Genomic DNA, 19454 nt, shown 5'->3' on the forward strand with positions numbered 1-19454 from the left:
AGCGAACACATGCACTTTAGCTCTGGTTAGAAGTGGTAAGGTACCCGGAGCCCTAAGGCCAACAAAAATGAGGTCTGAAAAAGAGGAGAAGGAAGGCAAAACATTTGGGGTGATCCATCAGAAAGGTTCATTTTCCAACAGCAGATGAAGTGGGTGCACACACCAGTCCCCCTTTACTTCGCCCCCTCCATTACTAGATAGAACCCGAATATGATCTATACACAAGAAATGGCGCCTGTCCTGTCATCAGAGAATCTAAAACTCTCTTGCCCGTTTCTTTAGGAAGAAAGGAAACTGGACCAGTCTCAGTAATGAGAAATACTACCATGGCGAAATGGAGGGAAAAGGATTGTGCATAATACATAGGATTAGCACAGAACAAACATATTATGGCCCGCAGATAAACTAATATCTCACACTCAATAGAGGAGCTATCTCTGAGCGCACAAATGCTGTCCCAGTAAACCAATATTTATGTATTACCACGTATGATGGCTTATTTCTTGTGTTCGATGGACTCCTGCCAGTTACAGAATCTCTGAAGGAGCTGTGAATCACCGCTCACTTTAAAAGATGGAATCCTAAATTTCAAACAGCATGTTTTCAGTCGTAGTTTTTCATTTAACGATGCAGTGCATTCTAGAAGTTGTAGTTTTTGTTCAGATTGAACCAACTGGACTATTGCACATGTAAAAGGATATTGAACAAATGTACAAACCACTGCAAATGGAGTGATCTGACACCAATTAAGATTAGTAGATGGACTCCGTGTCACAAAGGCCGCAGCTAGTACTAGATGTTCTTTGACAACCCTCTTTAACAAGTTGTGCTCTTGGTTCACTTCCTTTGACCCAATTGAGGTCAGACTCCTGAGAACGATGATTTGTGAAAGGAAAGCCCAGAGCTGCAGCCCTGCCATGTTTCCCAGGTCCGTGCTCTAGTGCAGGATTTTTATTGGAATTCTGGGACTGGTAGTGTTCTTTATCCCATTATAAAACATCACTTCAAGTCCCAGAATTCAAAGGAAAAAACCTGGTTTTGGAGCAGCACATCAGGCATGGACCTAGGAAATTTAGCAGCTAGCTATGTACCCCGTTAGTGACATGGAGTCAGCGGGTACCCATAGTAAGGGTACAACAAGATCAAGGCCTTTGCTCTTGTGTTTCCTCAGGTGACAGCAGCGGCGGTTTCTCCTTTAGGGTAGAGGAACGTTGCTCCTCTGCCCCCCAGGGATGAAAAATAAAATGGTAGTAAAGTTAATTTATTACCTTTTTATTTTCTATCCTTCCGTCATGAACTGAGTTTCCAAGTGGCAGCAGTGAGCTGTGCACAGTTTAAAATGCGCTTGTCTTTTTGGTCGGCTGTCTTGCGACGGCCAACCAGACGAGCACACTTTACTCTTCTCTAACCCAGCTGGTCAGATAAAGCACAGGCCTCCAGTTCTCCAATCCTGACGCTTCTTTCATGCTGGTTACCAGCATGAAAGCAGCACCAGGTTGCTTAAGAGAATTTGCTGGGGTCCGAGGAGACCAAAGAGAGGAGGATGTCGGACGTCGTGCAATAAGCAAGGTAAGTGTTTTTTTTCTTTTTATTTACACACACCACTCACCTTGCATGCATGTATGCATGCACGCACGCACCAAAACCACATTTGCCCTCCCCGCCGCTCTGCTTACATACCAGCCGCCGCTGGGTGACAGCAGGTTTTTGTTCACTGGAGAACTAAATTTGACTGATTGTTGGTGAACGCTGAACATCATGCTTCCAGTCAACAAGGGTTGTGCATTCTGGGAGTCCTAATAGTTGCTTGCGTCTGGTTAGATTAACTGCTTAAGACTGAAAACAGTGATTTCGAAATTGGAAGCAGAGGACTGGATACATAGCGTCTGGTGTGCGTGCAGTGATATGTCATCTCTTTGCAACCCTAAGTGACAATGGTTTTGAGTAATGGCCGGCTTTATCCTTACTACTATTTCCACAGTAAAGACAGACCAATAGGTGCCACTCAGAATATGTTATTTTATATAATTCAAATCAAGGATTACTAGATGAATCCATGTCACTAGGACATAGATTTTCCAGTCCTGGGACTTCCGGTTACAAATCATTGTTTTCATGTGTGATGGTCCAAAGTGCCTAATTGTAGTAAACCAAGACGACAGCTCTCAGAATGCACTGGTTTGTTAAGTTAAAGCACATGTATGTACACTGGTGCTATCCAGTCAACTGGTAACTCTACTCAGTGACAGAATTCCTCAGAAGAAATGTTTCTTTTTCATGTCTTCTGAGGAACCCTATCAGTGTGTACACAGGAGGTTTTTATTTAATCATAAAAATGGTTGATTAAATCTTTGCTGAGTGTGTAATATTGGTTGCAGTGACCTATATGGATTTAGGGAATATTTTCAAGGAATCAAATATTAATATATACCTCTAATTCAGGTTGTTTTACTAGTGGAAAATTGTTTGGGTGGAAAACGAAATGAAGGTATCTTTTTTTTACACTAAAGAATCCTGTTTCGGTTACCTTGGAAATTGTTTCAGCCCTGAAGAAGTTTGGTGGTTCCCACAAAACATGTGTTGGCTATAAACATACCATCTGTGTCTTACCATAGACCTCAAATCTAGGTCTTCATATCAAATGAAGGAAACATACAGATCAATCTGATGGACTTTTTAAACTATATCCGTATACACATCATTCAAGTAAAGTAATGGGAATAGTATGACACTGGATGTATGTTATGTGTGATCTTTGAACCAAAAAAGAACAAGTATTTGCAATGCAATGGGTCTCGCATTTGCTCAAGTTTGAACTATTAGCGCTGTAAACTCCTAACTGGATTTTTCTTGCCAAATAAATTGAAAATGAAAAGTAAAACAGTTTCACATAAGCGAGCCAATTCAAAGTGCCATGCCATGAAGGAGACACACAAACGGAAAAAGAAGTTTGCTCTCAGTCAAACGTACTGGCAAAAGTGCAATTAGCCATTTAACAGGGTTGATGTTCAAGGCGGTAACCAAACCGCTCCAAGGAGGGACAAACGTAAAGCATTTAACAATGATAACAAAGGATTTTTGAAGGCCAAGCCCATGAACGAGTGATAGTGATGGGAGTGAGTTAGGCGTGGTTAGAAGCCCAAATAGATAACAACACGTCAGAAAAGCAATGCTTGCGCATTGCTATGCTCGACCTAAAAAGGATGATCTGATATGCATATGTGACTTATTACATCCTATAGCTATACATATTAAAGATTTTTATAAATTTGTACATAAAGGTTTTGCTAGACTTCTGTAGATATAATATATCGCCTTAATATTATCTTCTCAGAAAAATACAACTAATTATGGTTAAATGGATGCCAGTGGGATTTTCTAGTATTTTAGGTGAGAACTGCAGGGCCATTAATGTTGATTAAAATCCATTGATCTCTATATGTAAAAGAGGCCTACAGTTCCCAGAATGCAAAGAAAACTATAACTGATTAGGCTGCTCACTCACATGCCTGATCTTCACGTCTTTCTTCCTTTTCCTAGTTCGTACTAATGGACTGGATTCTATGTCCAGTCAAAAAGCATCGTTTTCAAGGCAAAGAAGATCCTGACATTTTGGGTGTTACAAAAAGGGCCAACGCGACTACTCCAGATATCTTCTTTATTTCCGACGTCCATTCTGCGATATTGGCCTCTGCTCTGCTTTGACCTTGATCCAATTTCTAGAGGTCCCCCTTCAGGGTATGGGAGTTAATTCCAGGGGTTCATTGTAACACCAGGACTCCATTAACACTGCAAGATCATACCAGTGGAAAAATACAAATACAAATGTTTATAACATAACATGGTTGAAATGGGGAAATGTTGGAATGGGTCTCAAGGTTATATAAAATTAAGGGGCTATAAAGGTTTAGTTTTCTGACAATTTCACTGGAGGTGGTTCAGGGAACTGTGGCTCCTGTCTAATATAAAGAAGAAGGGCATCTACATTTTTACAGGCATTCCCTGCCTCAGGAGTGTTGTTCACACCGCAGTCACAATCTAAAGCCGTCACCTGAGTTCTTCAGGACAAAGGGCAGTCTTTTGTTTACTGTCCGCCTGTAGCAACCTACAAAGCCCTACGAATTGTGTCACGAATAAAGTGCTCCCAGACAAATTTGCCTTTTCACCTAGCAGCAAGGTCCACTGTGTTTTTTTCACGGCTCCCAGGCTTCTTGGGTTGGAAATGGATCCTATCGGGGTTTCACGCAGGAGAGCAACAGGGAGGAGAGAGAGAGCTTCAGCAAAACACAACAAAGAAACAGATATCATGTTCTCAAGAAAGGCTGGAGATTAAGGTAGACCGGCTCCTGGTAACGCCCGCCCACACTCCAACAAACAATCACACCCACTCACTCACTCTCTCTCAGGGTTCTGGGTCAGAAGCAACAGAGACAGATGAGCACTCACATTGGTTCCGGGGACCTCTAAAAAATGTCAGAACTAGAGATAGAATTTGGCAACTTTTCGTTTGTTGTAGAGCTTTAAAACTGGTGTTTTATTAATGGGCCATTAATTACGCAGACACTTTAACACAGAAGGCCGGCAGGTGGGTTTATCGATACTTTCTCATACTAACCACCCCTGCTGGACCCGTTACTTTTTATTGCACACAGGTCACATGACCACAGGACATTCCAAAACAACTGTAACAGCAGGGGGAACAAGCATGAGACCCCCATGCGTGGTAGTGCCCACAAACCAGTTACGTCACTGGGGCGAAACGACATCCCGCCCAAAAATCAGAATGACTTAAACAAATCCCACATATGTAAAAATCCAGTTACTCAGGTGAGGAAAAGAAAAAGGAAAAAAACACAACATTAGTCCTCTATCTCTCTGAGGGTCAGGGATTCCCCAGACAGTCATATAAGGTGGTCCTTTAATCGTACCGAGAGTACAGGATTGCTGTGCAACTCGTATTTGGTACGAGTAGCGCAAGTCTCAGATGGAACAGGTGGGTCTAGCGGAAAGCTAGGCACAGCGTCCCCTTCCTGATGCTCGGAGCTGCAGGTTAGAGAATGAATTTGAACAAGAAGAAGATGGCTGGCCTGCAGACAGTCCCTGCTCTGACTCTGTATCGCCATCATCAGATAGAAAACTGTCCCCACAGTGGGTACGCGATGTCAGGGATCCGGGGTAAAACTTCTTAAACATTAAGATATTTCATGCCGTTTGTTCGGTCTCCCGACGGTCCACCATCAGTGTTCCTTGGCGCCAGACAACTACTCATGGATGTTGCTCAAAAGGCAGTTGGAACTTGCTACCTGAGAAGCTATCTTTGATAAGGACCAAATCCCCGCCTTTAAGTTCAGACTATCTGGCTCGCATGCAAGCTCTGGCTTCGTCGTTGGCACGCTTCCGTCTGGAAGGGCACTCAGAAGATTGGGGGTCCATGACCAATGATGAGGAATGGAATCAGCAATGACTCGTCTCATGGAGAGGTGGCCTGGGGCCCTCCCTGTGGTGGAATGAGGGGTTTGACAATAGTCCCGTAAAAATGAAAAGATGGCACGGTTGGGAGCCACTTGGCTGGCAGCGGCAATCAGAAGTACCTTATTCAGTGGCCATATAAACTTTTCCACTTCTTCATTCGCATGAGGCCATCAAGGTGTGATCTTTTAATGGGATATGCCCACACATGATATTCAGCTATCTCCTGACTTTGGAAAGGAGGGCCACTGTCAGTTTTGAGTTCCTGGATCAACCCATGGGTGGCCAGAATTTTCTTGATCCGTGGTAGGACAGTCAATGACATGATTATTTCAACTTCTGGGTACTTTGAAAAGTTATCAATCGTCACCATCATGTTTCTCCCGTCAGGGAAACTTCCAAAGTCAAGGCTACCCATGGTTGATTCGGCCCTCGCTCTGTCTCCACAGGTGCCGGCGCAAAAGGTTCCCCAGCTGCTTGACACCAGGGACCTGACCTCACTAGTTCCTCCACCTTTTCATCCATCAGCGGGAACCATTCCTTGGTTCTTAGCCAGCTCTTGGTTTTCACCATGCCCTGGTGACCTGCGTGAGCAAGTTGAACTGCTCGATCCACGAGGCTGGAAAAAATGACTAGGCGGTGCCCTCTCAAAAGACACCCTTTCGAACCAACTGTTAGTTCTTAGCGAACATTATGGGGACATTCCATGATCCTATGAACTTCAGGTGTGAGAATGGGCCATTATTTCTTGATATTGTGCCTCTGATACATTATCACAACCTCACCAGATTTCTTGAGATATTCATCGTCGTGCGTTGCTTGGTAAATGAGGTCAAGGGGTATGGGCAGTGGTCAGGATCTTTCCACAACACACTTGACATATTCCTCCATCTCCATGGCATCATCTTCTTCGGCCATCGCCGCTGACCGGGGGTGCCTGGACAGGTAATCTGCAGGATTGGTTGCCCCAGGGTGATACTCCACCTCTCAGTTGTACTCTTGCAGTTGGAGCATCCACTTTTCTCTTTGTGGAGGCTGTGCCGTTGAAGAGGGGGATGAGAGGCTCGTGGTGTGTGGTGACTGTGAAAGGATGTCCAAAACCATAAAGGTGGAAGTACCTGCATCCCTAGTGAATAGCAACGGCCTCTTTTTCTATCTGGGAATATCTCTGTTCTGTTTCAGCCAGAGACCTGTTGACATATGCAACAGGAGCCCAGTCTTCATGCCCTACCCTTTGCATCAGCACAGCTTCCAACCCTTTTGGGCAAGCATCCTCCGCAATCATTGTCTCTCACTGTGGGTCAAAATACCTCAGCGTTGTGTTGGTGGATAGAACGTCTTCGGTAGCCTGAAATGCTTCTTCTTGATCAGGACCCCAGGACCACACAGTTGTAGACTTAGTTAAGTCTCTCAAAGGCTGAGTGAGGGTGGTGAGACCCTTGATGAAACGGCCGCAGTAGTTGATCATTCCAAGAAAACTATGGACTTCAGTCACATTGGATGGTGGGGGCGCTTCCTTGATGTTGGTGACTTTGCCAGGGTCAGGCGCAACCCTATCCACCGAGAAGGCATAATCGAAGAAGTGTAAGTTTTGTTTTAGAAATTCATACTTTTCCTTGTGAAGCAGGAGGCCTGACTCTTGGATTCTCTGCAGGACTTTTTACAGTTGCTTATGGTGTTCTAGAATGGTCCAGGAATATATTAATATGTCGTCGCTGACGATGGCAATGCCAGGGAAAGCAGCCAAGAGTTCGTGAATGGCATTCTGGAACACCTCAGCAGCACTGGAGATTCACAAACTCAACCTCTTGTAGCATCTGAGGCCCATGTGTGTCAAAAAGGTGATAATATACCGGGACTCTTAGGCCAGGTCAAGCTGGTGGTATGCTGACTGCAGGTCTAGATTTGAGAACCAGCTGGCCCTGCTCATCTCACCGATCAGGTTATCAATTGTGGGGGTGAGATGCCGCCCTCTCCTGATTGCGGCATTGGGCCGTCTCATATCCACACAGATTCTCACCTCTCCTGGTTGTTTTGGCTTCCTTGCCATGACGACTGGAGACACCCACGGTGTGGGTCCTTCCACTTTTTCAATTATTCCAGCTGACTAGCTTCCCCAGCTCCTTCTCCATGAGAGGCCTCAAGTGGAATGCTATGCACCTATGTTGAAGGGCGGCGGGTTGCACAGATCAATCTATGTGCAATTTGTCTTCCTTGTCTCGTAGGCACTCTATTCCTTTGAATACCAGTGGGAATGAGTCGAGGATGCAACATATGGATTCGATGTATGAACCTTCCCTTCATGGTGAGTGGCTGATCTTGTCTCAAGGCAAACACTTTGACTTTGGCAGGTTCCAAGGGTGGAAGTGGCGTAAGTTCTTGATGATTGGCTTAAGACCCCTGTGTCCACTATGCCAGGGATGTGATTTCCCCCAGCTTGTATCTGGCACTTTGGTAGTCTTCTTCCCATTTGGGTGGGCATTGCTAATGGTAAATATGGAGTGAACTGTCTGTTCGTCCTCCTCGTCATCGTCCATATCACTGCCCCTTTCTTGCATCTCAAGAGCACCATTTACCGTGGTCTGTGATGGTCTTCCTTTACTTGCTCGTCACACCCTCACAAAGTGATTTTCTTTGCCGCATCCGGCGCAGGTTTTACCTGTGGCTGGGCATTTGGTTAGTCAGTGGGGTGGCCCTCCACAGCAATCACATGTTCTCTGCATCTGTGCCAGTTTCCGAGGCTTGGGTCTAGTGGGTGCTTGCACAACTGCATGGACTGGTTCCGCCTTGCTGGACTCTGTAGCGCTGTTCAATGTGGGAGGCTTGTGCTTTCAACAACTCTTTGGTCCTTACCATGGTCAAAATGTCATTTAGAGATCTCCCTGACATCTCTAGGATGTATTCTTGTAGTTTCGTGGAGGCACACCCCTCCCTGAATGTCTTCGTTCTCATTGGTGAAAGCGCATTTTCTAGCAAGCTCTTTAAGCTGCATGCAAAACATGTCAATGGACTCCTCCTGTTGCTGCCTTGCTTGTCGAAACACATATTTTTCATAGTCAATGTTAGCCATTGGCTCAAAGTGTGCGTTTTAGGCTGCAATCAGGGTAAGGTGTGTTTTGGTGCAGCTTCTGCAATGGTTTTGGAAATTCGATGTATGTCTTTGCTCCCCAAGTGTAGTATCACGACTCTCTTCTTGCCATTTTCCACTTTGGTGGCCTCAAAAAATAGTAACACTCTCTCCACCCACTCTTTCCATCTTGAAGCTTGAGCTGATGGGGCACCCTCTATGATGAAAGGCTCAATGGACGGTATGGTGGCCATACTGGTGTGGGGTCAGTCACTGCTTCACAGGAGGTAGGTGTAAAGAAAATGTGGTCCCTTGAAATGGAGTTCATATGATTTATTTTGTTTTCTACCCCTCAATTTATGTGGCTGGTCTGACTTTCTTTATTGTCTTGTTTTGTTTAGTAGTCAATTCCTGTCGTTTTGGGGTGCTGTTGGGCCTCTCACCTTGTGGCAGCTCAGCGCTGCTGTGCCGCAGCGTCTCTCAGCCTTGCCTCAGCTCCAACGTGCAGGCTTGGGGGCAGGGCATTGCTTGGCTCCGAGATCATCATGTGCAGGGCAAGTGTTTGCACCGGAGCGTCTGGCAGCAACCCGCTGCAGCGTTCGGCACAGAAAGGCACACCCCTCTTTACTGGAGACACCAGGGAGCCTCACGCCGCAGGCGGGCTCGAAACTTCTGGCTTCCGCCACCGTCAGGAACATGCACACAGGATCGTTGTTGCGCACACACAAAGAAGCACACCGGGCGTGTCTGGAAAGAGCAGTGATAATATTTGATGCATGCACACCCTGTTTTTCCCTAAATCTGACACTTGCTTTTCATGGAACAAAAACACATTTATGTAAAGTAGTCACAAGAGTTTATGATCTACAACATGCCGTGCCACATGTCAAGCTGGGCTGCTACTGCTTTTCTTGGACAGAAAGTGTGGCAAGCATTTGCAATGTAATATGTCTTGTATTTGTGAGAGTTAGAGCTATTGGCTTTGTAAATGAGGATGTCTTTTACCTATGTCTTTTGGTTTACAATGTAGTGGATGTATGCCAGTTGCCACAGCAAGCCTCCCAGGCACAACAAGGCCACCATCTTGCGAATGTTTCTGCCTAATTCCTACAGACTGGCTGTGATACGCTAGAGATGCAACCCTTTCTACTGTGTTTACCTAACCTTTTATAGCACCAAACAAGCCACAAAGAGGCACCTTTGTGGCATTGAATCCGGAGAACGAGGGGCAAAAGAGTTGGGAGCAAAGAAGAGGGCGCAGCTATACATTTCTGTGTTAAACTTTTAAAGGAATTATTCCTCTCCATTGGCAATACTACCCTAACTTTTAAAAACATTTATTGTATACAAAGAGAATACTGGAAGAGGCAGCTTAACTGAACAGGAGGCTTCAAATATGTGCAGATTGGTGAAACAGAGCTTCAGTGGCAGATGGGCCGACAGGATAGGTTCTAGAGGTGCGACATCTTTGGGTTAATAGTCTCATAACAGCCCTCGGCTCAAGACTGGACTCTGCAGAACAGATATGTGTACCTGAATCTCCTGGGCTTTGACTGTGCCTTTTCGGTGCATACATTTGTGCACTGGCTGATGGTTTTGAAGTTAGAATTATCTCTGTTGGGGTGGCTGCTCAAAATTTTAAGTTTTGGCCTTCCCATCTGGACCACTCAGAGCAGAGCAGGACTCCTGGGTTTGGACGATAGAGTGTTTTTTCGCCTACACCAGTGAGACTCCTTCAAGGCTGGTTCATTGGCATTTTTTCAAGCCATGATAAGTAGCCAAATGTATGTTTTTCTTGGGAATCTAAGGTAGGGCTGGAACCATGTCAGAGGTTCTTGATACCCACATAAGATAAATTACGTAATAATGATTTATATTAAACTTATATACACAGTGGTTATCCTGCAAGCCTGGCATGGATCCTGCTTTCCCAGTCCTTCAATGGACATGGATGTTCTATAATGACATGCAATAAAGTGTTAATAACCTCTACGTTTACCTATATTATGTAATTAGCACATAAGAACCACAACATAAAAATGAAATAAAAAGGCTGCTGTGCAGTGCACTGCTTCCTGTGTCATCTCGTCATCTATAAATAAGCCACTCACTGTATCAGCTTGTGAGGTCACCAACATCTCTCCTCTCTGAATGTGGAGAATGACATCAGAGGCCTAAAGCAAGCATTTCCAGTAAGTAGAAAAATCCAGTGTTCAAAATATTTGAAAGGAAAGTACTTTAGGCCCATACAAATTATGAAGTGAAAGGTTACCCAGCCCGAAATGCTATGAAGCAGCCATGGCTTTGCAGCCCGAGCCGCAGATGACTGTTTCAAAATGCAAAGACATGCAACTAGCAAATTAGGCCAAACCTATGTGTGCAGAAGCATACATAGACTGCCTGACCACAAATCACTGGCTTCATTTTAAATGGCAAGTTAGAATTACAGAAGCGAAACAGTAACATAAATATTAACGGGGATGAGGGGACACTGGGCTGCCACGTGGCCTCGAATCATGGCTCCCCCAGTTATGTCCTACGCTTGTGTGTGTGTTTTTTTCAGACACAAGGGGCCACATTCACTAAGAAACCTTACAGTCTTGAAGTTTACTCCTACATTAAGGGGGAGATTTTCGATTCTGATTTTGGAACTCTCCCAAAATTCCAGAAGTAAATTCTGGGAGCCTGCAACCGGCATAATTTTTCAGAAGTACTCACAATCATGAGCAGCTACGCATATGTAACAGCTCATGGAAAACAATTTCATATGAGAAAAAAATGATTACTGAGACATTTACCTTCCAGTGCGGCGAAGCCCCCATCGGCCCTATAATGATTAGCCTGCCGGCCGAGGGGGAGACAGGGCCTTTACATTGATGCCAGCTCCCGATGGAGCTTGCGCCAATGTGGCAGTGCGGCGGGTGCAGCAGCACCTGTCACGCATTTCACTGCCCATAATTCGGGCAGTGAAATGTGCAACAGGGCTGTACATAGGGGCCCCAAGTCACCCATTACCCCAACCTTTCCCTGGTGGTGTAAACCACCAGGAAAAGGCTGGCAGATTGGGACTCATAATCCGCAGGGCAGCGCAGATTCTGAGATGCCGACACCGCCAGGCTGCCTGGTGGTGGCAGCCTGGCGGTGTTGGCATTTCCGCCATGGTCACAATTGGGTGGGTGGACCGCCACTTCCGCGGCGGTCTGCCTGCCACCGTGAGTCTAGCGGTCCATGGACCGCCAGATTCATAATGAGGGCCTAAGTCCCTAAACTTTCCAGGCTGAGAATATTTGTGAGTAGTTACCAATTCATACATTTGTCAGTGTGCACAAACTCTCTATGACATCCCCACTGTGGAATGCAAACTCCACACTCATGAGAGCCGATTTACTCCAACCTAATGTTACATAATACAGCTGCTATATTATGTGTGTGTAAATTGAGTTATAAGCTCAAATTCATACTACACTTTTGCAAATCAAGCCATTTACACAAGTAAGTTAAACCTATATATGCAAATGACTGTGAATCAGACAATGAGTGTTATGGGGCACATAAGCCCAACTTCCTTCTTCCAGGGAAATAATTTGACAAGTAAATCTCATGATGCCCAATTAGAGGCTGGGAAAAGGTTTGCATTCAAAACATACCTGCAGACCAGATTGCGGACACTAATCCAGCCAATGGTGGCCACTGTTCACGTCAATGTTGTGGCACTGGATGCCGTTGTGCTGGTGCCTTTTGTCATATCATGCTGATGCTTGGTCCCCTTTCTGATTTTGACACAGTTTGGTTGTGTGGCACAGCCGTAAATGGGAAATCACACAGACAGTTTCCAGCTGGCAAGAGGCTCTGTGTCAATCTAATATTGAATACAATATTCTGAGGCATGGTGAGGCAATTCCGCTCCATCATTTTTAGCTTGTCTCTGCCATTACAAGCTAGGACAAACCATGTGAGAATTAATTTGGCACTGCCATTCAATGGACATTCTATTGGTACAGCTGGGCCAGGTAACGGTGCAATTTTTAGCTCCTTGAGCAAACTAAAACTGTGCCAATAGTGCAGTCACCATATAGGTTTTTAAGGTAAATTGGCAATAATTTCACCTAACCACTAGATTACTCCATAAGGCACCTTCCTTACATCACACGGCTTGGTTAAACCATATACCCTCTGAAGGGGAGCTTGTGCATCCCCAAATGCAATAAATATAAAGCATACAGCATTAGTGTACTTCTGGTGTGTAGTCATAGAACACATAAGGAGAATAAGCTAAGATAGTAATGTCCTTCTCCGGCAGTGACTCAGCTTTGACCTCTCCTAAAGTCAAAGAAGATGTCCAGAAATAGTCTTGTCATGTGACAGGAATATTTGTGTGTATTGGAGATGCCCTGAACCACTGCTCTGAAACAGGTCAATGCTGTGGTGATGCTGAGAGCAGATGTGTCCAAGCTATGAAGCATAAATAGATGTTGCGCCAGCCACAAATTCTCAATGCCTCACAAGTCATAAATAGCAATCATGTATTACTTTGGAGAAAATATTAACTCCTGTGTTGGAAACCTAGACACCATCATGTATACGTAGTGCATTCACAAAGATGCATTCCTCATCATAACCCCATCACACAACTAAAGCAATAACAATAATAATAAAATTATAACAATCATTTATGTAGCCCACATTAAGAATACAGTGTCACCTCGTAGTGCAGGTTAACAGGAAGGGCCACTGGAATGATGCAGTTCTGTGACTCTGACGTATTCTGCAGAGAGGCAGATCCTTTGCAGAGGTCATCTGGTCACTTTTTAGTTGCTGACTTGTGGTAATGTTTTAAACTGGTACTAATAAGGAGACATATTTGCTCAGACTGTATTAATGAGTGTTAAATGACAAAACAGCAACATATTGTTGCCACTAAATATGCAGCATTAAGCAGCACAATTTGTTCTTTCTAGCCACATAATTCAGGTACCTCTGCCACATATTTTTGCCTGCAATTTGATGCATAATTCCAGTGGCCCTGATAATAGGTGATCTGAAGAGAAAACACAGATGCACAGTTCCTGAGGCAGGCAAATACATGTGTTGAAGCATTTATTACCATGTAAATCAGTACAGAAGGTAGGTGATCAGTCATGTATGTGCCATTGTCTCACCAGCAGCGTGATTTTATCACCTCATTCCCTGAGTAGCTTCTCCTGTTTCCAGCCGACATACAACATTCTCAGGAACCACATGGTATCATACACAAAACCATGAAAAGACATGACCCTGGACAAGGAAGGACCAAGAGACAGACACAAGATAAATCATGTATGTTATCTTCCCACCTTTTGTTTTGCACACTCTTGCCTTCTGTATGGCATCATCTGAAGCTGTGGCACCCCTTCCGCTGGGTTCTGAAATTTCTCACTAACTGGGATAGTTGTGGTCTGGTGTTAGTTCATTAATGGCTGGTCTCTTCCATGCATTGATGATGTGATATACCATTCAAAGGCTCAGGTGGTTCACCTTGGATGATGAAAATCTAAGCTAGCCTGTCTGGGAACTAAACATATAATCCTTGCTGCCACACAGATCTTTTCTGAGGACACATTAGGCATGTGGGCCACCTTAACCCGTATTCAGGCTACCTTCCCTTCAATGCTGGGACCTCAAATTTCAAATATTTGTAATGTGAACAAAATGTGTGATGCAATTATGTAAAAAACCTACTTGATGTACACTATTTCAATTGTCTAGTGTCTTTCCATTGTGGCCCTGTGCGAGCTATATTATAATAACCTATAAATGTTATGGCAGTGACAAATCTGGACTCATCATAGCATTTATTGGTAGTTTTTCTTTGTTTTCTTATACAACAAATGACTTAAGTCACAACAACAGAGTTGGGTTACATAAGTACAAGCAGTGGCTGGTCCTAGTGGCCACAGTTTGTGAAATAACAGTTCTCCTGTTTAAAACATCTCCTGCCCATGGAGTCTTTACTGTTACTGTCCTGGATTGACTTTGCAATGTAGTCCTTGGGGTGTGTACCCATATAAAAAAATACACATATATTCCTATAGACACGGGGAGGCATGGTGAAGCACTTAGAGGAACACCAGTAGAAGCAAGAGTGAGAAAAGGGCCACTTGATTGGGTTAGAAAGATATTTTCTTGAAATTGATTTTCCATGTACTTGGTAACCACTGCAATCAGAAATAATGCATAGAGGTCACATCAAATGATGCATGGAAACTTAATGGAGTGGTTACTTGATGCCTGGGATTAAAATAGGAGAGAGCAGGTTAAACATTACTGGACTGTGACAGATGATGCATGGATCATTATACACAGGAGTTCAGAGGGTGATAGGGAAGTGCCGCTGTTTTAGACATTGCTTCTGGAAGTGGCATCTGCAAGGTCGCAGTAGCTGTAAGGGAAGTGTCAAAGCCATGACACCAGTGAATTCTGAGAGGAGGAAGTGATGGAGTTTGCTCCACTTTTGTGCCCTATGATATGCTGCTCCTCTCACTGTGACACACTTGTGTTAGCTTCTTTGTGCTACATGCCTAGGAAAATGGCTGCCTCTACTAACTGAACTCTACTTGAAGAGGCCAATTTACATACAGAGGCTAGGTGTTTTTTGCTATCAAGCTTGAGGCCGTGAAGTGCTTGGGTCTGGAGTCACAACTCCTTTTCCACCATTTTAGAGACAACACCTTTCGCCATCCTCTTGCCTAGAACTAACCTAGGTGCTTGGTTGGTGACCCTCCGGAGTTTATCAAGAGCATGTGCTATCGCCTAGTATTAAACTCTACTCAAGTCAATTGGTTAATGCACCCACTGCAGGGTTCTTGACAGAAAAGAATGCCACAGATTCCAATCACAATTACAAGATGACATAGCTTTTTCACCCCTTCATCTCTGTAAGGTCGATGCAAATGACATAGCGATTTTGTTAAGAATGGCACCTGCTTTGTAGCGCTATGAAATCGTATTACCAGCACTATATAAAAAAATTAGTTATTGCCTGACTGCCCCAACACGCACCAGACGAAGAACCCTAGGGGAGAGGACGTGGCGTAAGGGCCAGAGCTGCTAACTTTGGAGCTGGGGCGCATGGTTCGAATCTCGGCTCAACATCCTGTGATTCTGGGCAAATCACTTAATCTCCCCTTGCTACCAAAAATGAATGTGCAATGCAACTGGTGCTCATGTAAAGCGCTGTAATATCTTTGTACTGAGTTTGCGCTATATAAAACTGCAAAAAAATAAAGGGCCCCAATACCTTTATGTCAAGTTCGTGCTACATAAAACTGCATAATAATAAAGAAAGAAAAAAGCCCCCCACAGACATCGCAAAGAAACAGCAAGATGCTCAAAACCAGGGAAGGCGAAGAAACAACAGACCGCCATAAGCGAAACGGCGAGGCTCAAGAAAAAATAGTGCGCCACACTAAGGTACATTCCTGATTGTGCAATAATCCATGTAACAGGGACAGTCTCCAAGGCAGTAACAAAACAGCCTCAAGGCAGAACAAACATAAAGGATTTACCAACAACATCAAGGGATTTTTGAAAGGCAGGCTCAGGAATGAATGAAAGTGATGGGCGTGGTTAAAGCCCCCAGAATAGATTACAACATGTCAAAAGGAACAATGCTTGCATGCTGCTATGCTCGACCTAAAAAGGAAACAGCAGTGCAGGCAAAGAGAGGCCTTCCGTCATATCACGCTGCACGCAAGAGGTTCAGATGGATAAAACCATGTACAGCATCTTACTTGTAGAACTCAAGTTCATGTGAACTTTCCTTCAAGTCAAACCAGTGCATCTATTTAACTCTGGTAGACAAATCGGGATGCTGGGAAATGCATTCAAAAACTGGGTCTGTTCAGGGAAATGTGGAACTGGTCACTACCTATACCCAGGGCCACTGGAATTATGCAACAGGCGTTACAGCAAATTCCTAATTAACAAATAATTACTATTTGGTGCCATGAATAATTTAAGTTTGAAACAAATTTGCTGCTCTCAACAAAGCCATCCTGCCCTAAGTTGGCCTGGTTAGGCCCCAACTCCATTTTGAAATGTAAGGCATGACCATGTTTTCATGCTTACTGTCCCCACATGCAGCAAAATGGGTATTGGGACATTAATGAATGTAATATGCATTGGGATCCTGTCAGTTCATAATCAGATGCTCTTTGTAAGCTCTAGAGATAGTTTTCTTCTTAAAGTGTTGCTGTTTAGGGTTCTTCCTGCTTAAAGCTGAGTGAGCCTATTCACTTAATAAATCTTTCATTATTTTATGTGTAACAAGATTTACACTATCACATCCAATGACATTAGGCTTAATGGGGACTAATTATTATTATTTTTTTTTTTGGGATGGTATTAGGTACTGTTGCATTTTATTCTGTATTGTGATTTGCTAAGCCTATGTAACTTTTTGCTCACCTGATGCTGAGTGTATGCTTTTCACTGTGTGTTTTGCTATAAGAGAGCTCATTTTGGAGGCGAACCAGAGTAGCTTGCCTGACTTTTAGAGAGCAGACCAATACCAGCCTGTCTCGTAGTTAAAATGCCATTTTCTTGTATATGAGATTATTTGACTGATTACTATATGTTTGCCTTCTCTAATGATCTGAAACTCTAAATAAACATTTATGGTTTCTCATTTATCTCACTCAAGAATTCTTATTTAATTGATTACATTACTTGTTTTATTGTCAGTCCTAATCTACATTCTTGAGGACAACACGTTCCCCATGATCTTGAGTAGGTGTATTATCTAGGCCCAGGCAGAGGTTTCGATTCCGCTGGCGGAAACGGAAGAATTTTTTAATGCAGAATTACTGATTAATTAAAATTCCACCACTCCCCCTGCGAAATTAGATAATCCAGTGGGTTTTAGTGTTTTGAAACAACTGCATTCCACTCAGTGCCTTTGCATACTCTGCAGCAGTGCTTTAAATGGGCCGGTACTGTCCGGTACTGAGTACCAGCACTTTTCTATTTTGAGAAGGAGAGTACCTGCACTTCTCAAGATAAACATAATACTTTTAATTGGAGACTACCATCACTTCCCAGAAACAAGCAGGTACTCCGATTCAGAGAACCTGCACTTCTATTTTTCCATTATAAGCACTGCTCTACAGTGATTAATCATTGCAGATTATGTATAGGTGGCAAGTAAAACATGCATTGGTTTCCAAACTTTAGGAACCCTGCAGTAATTAAATACTTTATCGCTGCAGAATATGTACGGGGCGGGCGCCGAGTGATATGCGGTGATTTCTAAAGTTTAGAAACCACAGCATACCCCTGGGCTGCCTCACATACTCTGCAGTGATTAAAAGCTTTTAATCACTGCTTAGTATGCAAGGGCACCACGTGTTGTTTGGCTGCGCTATTTTGTTTTATAGTGCAAAATGCACCATTGCATCCATTTTTGGACACCGGGGTACATTTTGCGCTATGAAAATAGTGCCAAATGCCCACTCTGCCCCGCTGTGGAATTCTGCAGAATCTCACATAATTTAAATGTAATTCTGCATGATTCAGAGGAATTAAACTCCACCAGTTCCACCCACCATTAGTATTATCTTATAATATCTGATAAGAACGTCAGCACAGGCAATGTCCAAATTATGAGGCATAGTTGACTAAATTGTGCAACAAGAAAAGGCATACTGAGGCACATTTTGTGATAGTATTGCCTCATTATTTTGTCATTTTTACACAATTAATACTATTTCGCAAAGGATTTAACTCATTAGTGCAGGTTTCACACCCAAATACAGCAGTAGGCAACAGAAAGGTGTCCACTCAACCTTAGCGAAGGACCTTCCCCTGCATGGCAACATGTATTGACACACTTTAGTAACTTTTGATCCACTTGAGCTAGAAACCAATTCATAATTATACAAAAAAGTCTGCTGCTGCAAAATTGCATAATTCCAGTGTCTCTTCCTGCAGGACTCTCTGTTACAGTTATATCTTATCTTTGGACTCTGGGGACGTCCGTTCAGGGAGGTTACGGGATTAACCTTCAAATCCATTGCTCTGTTTTCCCTTGTGAGACCAGTGCACTCTTAACAGGACCCATTGCTTACAACATGGTCATAGGGCATCCTTTAGCATTCCCTACACTGTCCCAGGATCTAATGTTTTCTGCCAGGAAGGCAAGGAAAGATGTGATTGTGGTATTCCATTTGTGACCATGGGGTGGTGGCCATCTCAATTGGATGGGTAATCCATAAAGTCCCTCCCTCGTGGCATCAGGGTCCTTCAGTGCCCACTCCCAGGACAAACATTGTTCTCGGCATGAAAATTGACTGGGAGGCAGCACTGCATGCAGTGGATGAGAGATTAAGCTATCACCATCCAACAGGCAAGGAAGACTTTGTGGAATTCGTTAGGTAGTACTGGGCTGTCTCAACCAACACTACATCAGGATGCAGTAACATCCCGCATTCCATTGTAGAAACCATACACCCCTCCAATCACCTGTTTGATGACTCTGTCTTTGAGTTTGGCCCTAAAAAGCTGGTTTTCAATTAGGTTTATGCAATGCAAATTTAACATAAATACAAATGTATAAATATATACAAACATATGGATCTTCCCTTCCTGAGGTACACTGGACATCCCTACTTAAGAAGGTCTAAAAGAATGATCTTGCTTTTTCCCTATAATCAACCTTGAAGCAGTATGATTAAGATGTTTGTAGGAGGTAGGTAGGAAAATCCTGTCCCTTAGGGCAATCTAGTCCTTTAGAAGATTGAATGGTTTTAATTTCTTTAGGTCTTCTGAACTGGAACAGCATGATCTCACAGCATCTGCCGGCTGGTGTGTCAGATCCACCACTGCTCACAACATTTTTTGTCACGGATTCATTTTTCTGCTAGATGCTAAGCAGCCTCATGGA

The sequence above is a fragment of the Pleurodeles waltl genome, chromosome 3_1 (assembly GCF_031143425.1).
Source record: "Pleurodeles waltl isolate 20211129_DDA chromosome 3_1, aPleWal1.hap1.20221129, whole genome shotgun sequence".
NCBI classification, from domain to species: Eukaryota; Metazoa; Chordata; class Amphibia; order Caudata; family Salamandridae; genus Pleurodeles; species Pleurodeles waltl.